Source organism: Scyliorhinus torazame, chromosome 3 (genome assembly GCF_047496885.1).
Source record: "Scyliorhinus torazame isolate Kashiwa2021f chromosome 3, sScyTor2.1, whole genome shotgun sequence".
NCBI lineage: Eukaryota > Metazoa > Chordata > Chondrichthyes > Carcharhiniformes > Scyliorhinidae > Scyliorhinus > Scyliorhinus torazame.
The window spans coordinates 306077121-306082788 of record NC_092709.1 but is presented as its reverse complement, the minus strand read 5'-3'; the positions used below and the strand labels follow the sequence as shown (position 1 = coordinate 306082788).

The 5668-nt window shown below is 43.7% G+C and overlaps 1 long non-coding RNA gene across 1 annotated transcript; it reads left to right on the top strand.

Moving 5' to 3' along the window:
* The first annotated feature begins 583 nt into the window (after positions 1-583).
* Positions 584-4807, top strand: LOC140409615 (uncharacterized). Its single transcript, XR_011940430.1, has 2 exons — positions 584-846; positions 4262-4807. It is a non-coding gene; the product is annotated as an uncharacterized lncRNA (long non-coding RNA).
* The last annotated feature ends 861 nt before the right edge of the window (positions 4808-5668 follow it).

Sequence of the window (5668 nt, the reverse complement as noted above, 5' to 3'; positions counted from 1 at the left end):
AAGAAAAGGAGAGTGGGACTAATTGGATAGCTCTTTCAAAGAATCAGCATAGGTACAATGGGCTGAATGGCCTCCTTCTATGTGTAAGATTCTTTGAGTGCACATCTCTCTGTGGGGCTAAAGTAAACTTGACTGCAAACAATGGGGCGTCTTGGCAAGAAATATTTAGTGGCAGTGATATGGAATGCTGGAAGTCCGAGTAAATGTTTTCTGAATGGTAAAAAGGTCAAGTTAGAAGTACAGCATCCTCTCCCACCCCCTCTCCCACCCCCTCCCCCACTCTTCCAATGAAATCTCCACTCTCAAAGAGGACAAAAAGAATCGTTGCACCTATAACAAACAGTAATCATTTCCAGTGAATTATTGAGGCCCTATCACCTAGCAACACTTGATGGAAATGTGCTTCTAGACAATAATATGGAAGGCTCACAACTCAGGTCAGATGAAGAGGGGGGACCTTATGTCTGGCACTGAAAGAATTTTACTGTCAGTAGTTTTAATTAATGCCTCAAGCTCCTTCAAGTACATTGAGTTCAATAATGGACTCAGCCCCATAGTGCAGATTGGCATCTATTAAATTTTGTCTGTTTAGCTGGGGGGAAAAAACAAGGCCGGTTTCTTAAGCGGTGTCACCAGACTGATGCGGGTCTCCAGGTTCTCACATTGCTTGCTGAGGATTACACCATTCTACTTTAACGGGGCCAATTAAATGTGAGCATTGGATTGAACAAGCCAATCAGTGTAATTAGTTTAATCAGACTCCATCACTAGCCGGACTTGAACCCTTTTGCATTTGACGAAGGCAGATGAGAGGCAGGAACACCGCCGTGTTGAGGTTGTGGTGAGGTAATTTTTTTTAAAAATCCGTCATGAAACATTAAGGCAAGCAGCAAGGAGAGAATGCCATTTAATGAGTGTGGCATGTGAATGTGAATGAGGACAATGGGTGGTTATGTGGTAAACAAACTCATTAGTGCTGCTCTCCCCCCTCCTGAAACTCTTTAAAATACGTCTATCGAGTGTTGATGAGAAGTTAGGTCTGTCGAAAGTAATCAGCGGCCTAAACCACCTCTTCCCAGGTGTAGACCGGATCCTGTACATCCGTTATGTTTGTTCTCCATGGTCAAAATAAACCAAAGAAGGAATTCCAACTGCTTTCATTGGCTTCTAAATTAAATAAATTGATTCTTTTATGTCCTTCCTGCTGCTGTGCTGTCTCAAATACAATGGCAATGTCTAGTGCACGCGGAATGAAAGGGGAGACCAAAGGGAAAGTACAAAGGGACAGCTCCTAATGAGCAATTAGGAAAGAGAGATTATTTTCCCACTCATTTTTTCCCCCCTCTTTCTTATCTCTCCTTCCCCCAGCCTCAACAGTCCAGCCCTTCTTTAGTGAGGCTTTATCTCGCAACATTTCCTGTCAGTGAAGGGAAAGTACTAGCCAACTACACGTAGCCAGGCAAATCCAGTCCCGTTTCCTCAAGGAGAGGCCGGGGCAGCAGGACTCGCAGCCAGCACAAAATCGGCTCGAGTTGCTACAAACAGACCATTATACTCTGAAATTACCGCTGCTTCTTGAGACTAGTCAGCCGGCACCTGTAACTAAATGGCAACTTCACTTAAGGGTCTCAATTGGAGACGGAGTGGGAAGGCTGTCCGCCAACCTTCTGGTGGTGGACTTAATCCGGGTGGAGGTGGGGTGGTGGTTGGTTGTGGGTGTTGCTAGCTAGACCAAGATTTATTGCTCAACCCTAATTGCCCATGGGTAGGTGGTGGCAGGTTGTCCTCTTGAGCCTCTGCAGTCCATGTGGCGTAGGTACACCCATAGTTCTGTTAGGGAGAGAGCTCAGAGATTTTGACCCAGTGACAGTGAAGGAACGGTGATATATTTCCAATTCGGCCATTCTAATCTCCATAGGTCAACCAAGCAAGCTGGATGCCAGGTTTGCAAATGCTGATGGTATCGGCACTATCAGTGGAGAATGGAGGTATCACTAGGTGAAAGCATAATGCTTGCATTGGGTCCCAAGGGTGCAGGGTGCAGTAAATGTCCTCCCTCCCTTTAGTCAGCCCACATTCTTCCTGGTCGGAATGCTCTCCAGTGCAACAGGCATGTCGTTTCCGACAGCAGCTTTGCATCCATGTATATCTTTCGTCATTCATGCAGGTGCAAGGTATTGATCTGGTCTACAGCTTTTTGGCATTGGGATTTTTATTCTTTCATGGGGTGTGGACATCAGTGGCTAGGCCAGCCTTCATTGCCCATCCCTAATTACCCATGAGAAGGTGGTGATGCGTCATCTTCTTGAACCGCTGCAGTCTTTCTGAACTGCTGCACTGCGTCTTTAGAAGGATGAATTCTCTCTCTAAACATCTCTGCCTCTCTATTTCTTTCTCTCCTCGTTTAAGATTCTCCTTGAAATTTGCTTCGGTTATGAAGAATTTGGTCACTACGTCACAATGGGTGTAAATTGAGAGAGGTGGATACTCAGCGAGACCTTGGTGTCCTCATGCATCAGTCGCTGGAAGCGCACGCGCAGGTGCAGCGGGCAGTAAAGAAGGCAAATGGTATGTTGGCCTTCATAGCAAGAGGATTGGAGTATAGGAATAGGAATGTTTTACTGCAATTGTATGGGGCATTGGTGAGGCTACACCTGGAGTAGATGTGCAGTTTTGGTGTCCTTATCTGAGGAAGGATGTTCTTGCTGTGGAGGGAGTGCAGCGAAGGTTTACCAGGCTGATTCTTGGGATGGCGGGACTGTCATATGAGGATAAACTAAGTCGGTTCGGATTATATTCATTGGAGTTTAGACGAGTGAGAGGAAATCTCATAGAAACTTACAAAATTCTAACAGGATTAGACAGGGTCGATTCAGAAAGAATGTTCCCAATGGTGGGGGAGTCCAGAACTAGTGGTCATAGTTTGAGGACAGAGGGTAAACCTTTTAGGACTGAGACGAGGAGACATTTCTTCACCCAGAGAATGGTGAATCTGTGGAATCTGCTACCACAGAAAGTAGTTGACACCAAAACGTTGTGTAATTTCAAGCAGAAATTGGGGCTAAACGGATCAAGGGATATGGGAGGAAGGCGGGATCAGGATATTGAACTTGATCATCAGCCATGGTCATAATGAATGGCGGAGCGGGCTCGAAAGGTCAAATGGCCTCCTGCTTCTATTTTCTATGTTTCTATGTTAATAGCTCTTTAAGTGGTTCTGTATCAAATTTCACAATAACAATATAATAATTCTTTATTGTCACAAGTAGGCTTACATTAACACTGCAATGAGGTTACTGTGGAAAGCCCCTAGTCACCACATTCCAGCGCCTGTTCAGATACACAGAGGGAGAATTCAGAATGTCCAATTCACTGAACAACACGTCTTTCGGGGCTTGTGGGAGGAAACCGGAGCACCCGGAGGAACACAGACAGACACGAGGAGAACATGCCGACTCTGCATAGACAGTGACCCAAGCTGGGAATTGAACCTGGGACCCTGGCGCTGTGAAACAACAGTGCTAACCACTGTGCTACTGTGCCGTCCATTTGATGGTACTTACAAAACACCTTGGGACATTTTCCTATGTTAAAGACGCTATATCATTGCAAGTTGTTGTTGCTGCCACATACAATTACTCTAATACTCTTCTGATTACTGTCCACTCTTCATCTTCAATGAACTCCTAAAACATATCCATACACAGCCTATCATCGGCCTCCTCACCAACCTATATCACATAAAATGAGTGGATAAAATAAAATAAGGAATGTTCCTCTAATGGGGGATGGTGCGAACATCACTGTGAGGTTCGGCTAAAACAGGCCATTAGGTCTTCCTCACATTTATCTTCAGTCTTATGAATCAGCTGGACTCCCTCTTGTCTATTGAACCCAAACTGATCCAAGATGGTATGTGCTGTCAATCTGTGCAGAGTAAATCCTCACAGCAAGAAACAAAAACAAACGTTTACCTCAGGCTAAGCAGTTAAATGGTTATCTCATGATTATTGGACGAGGGTGAGAGGAGAATGCCAAGGTTTGTTTAAAATTACAAGATCCTCTGTTTCAGTCCGATAAATAAATGTGTTTTCATTTCCCTCAAACTATTGTAAGGCTCATTCAATAAATTATTAGTGGGGTCATGACCATTTTTCTATGCTATCTGCTAGGAAAATACACAATAAATTACATGTACTGCATAATCTCCAAGTTGGCTACGGATTTGGCTTCAAGGAGTCTGCAAATTTATATTTTACAGGGATGAAAATCTCTTCGCTCGCATCCAAACCTGTCTCCATTTCTTTGAGTCACAGCCAGATTTTAGAAGAGGCGGGATTGCCTCCAGAACTGACAAGAGATTTACATGCATCTTTTTTTAATCTTGCATTGGATAGAATTGGACACAATGTTGCTTCTAAATTACGTGGCTTTGGTGGATTGCCAGAAAAATCTGAATTATTATTGCCTTTATTTCGCTTTTGCAAATAGTCATTGGTGATTAGGTAAATGTTGTTGAATTCTACAAAATCACAGTGATGCTTGATTTGTGCAGTAGCAACGTTTAAGATGCAGAAAGTCCCCTTGAGGACCTTCAGCCTGTGCATTCTGTTGTAATTTGCCTTTAAGGGATATCAGCATGACATCACTAGAAGGGAAGTATTCCATGTGTTCCAGTCTTACTTTCACTTGTGCTTTGAGCAGAGCACACACACACAGCTCTGACATCATCTAGCTTTGTAGCTTTGTCTAACTGTTCTTGTGCCGAGTCTTAATAATTAAACGCACAATGTGTGTTTACCAAATCCCTTCTGAGCGATTGGTGCCTTGTGTCTTGTACATTTGTAAGCTTGCCATAGCCAACAGACTCCAGTTCAGTTTGAGAATATAAAACTGACAGAGTTTCACATTCTGATTAAAATGATCCAAACGTGAGAACTGAGCTTGTATTGCAAGCAACTAACTAAATGGCTGAGTCATCTCAGGGGCAGCCTTAAGATGCCAAAAACCCCATGAGCTGGAAAAGAAATTGCATCCATCTTTCCACAGGCCATGCGCAATCTATCTTATACAATCCCAATGAGAGGAGCTTCTAATACCTGATCCACTTTCCAAACAAACTCAAAAGAATATACTACAAAAAGGAAAAAGGGAAATTTTACAGGACTATTGGGGAAAGAGCAACGGAGCTGGAGGCAGTGGAAAGACCTCTCAGATCTAATAGCGATGAGCTAAAACTTTTAAATTGCGGAATAAGAAAATTCTGAAAACCGTTTAAATTGTTCAGTGGTCAGAAATTGCCTTTTTCAAACTCTATCAGAAAAATCGAATTGGACACAGTACGCAGAACGCATGCGTTTCTTTTTCCGGGCGAACAATATCACAGAGAATGAGCACCCGAGGGTAATTTTGTCGACTGCTTGTGGCGCACCTACATACGGTGTGATACAAAGCCTCACATATCCTGCAGCTCCAGACAGTAACATCTTCGAACAGTTGGTGACACTGCTGGGGCATCACTTCAATCCTACCCCACCGGTAATTGTGCAGAGAAAGGGCCCCTGAGAAATCTGTTTTTGTCCTGATTATGCAAGGCAACCGAATTTTGTGAATATGGCACTTCCCTGTCATAAATACTACGCGACCGTTTGGTCTACGGTGTGAATAA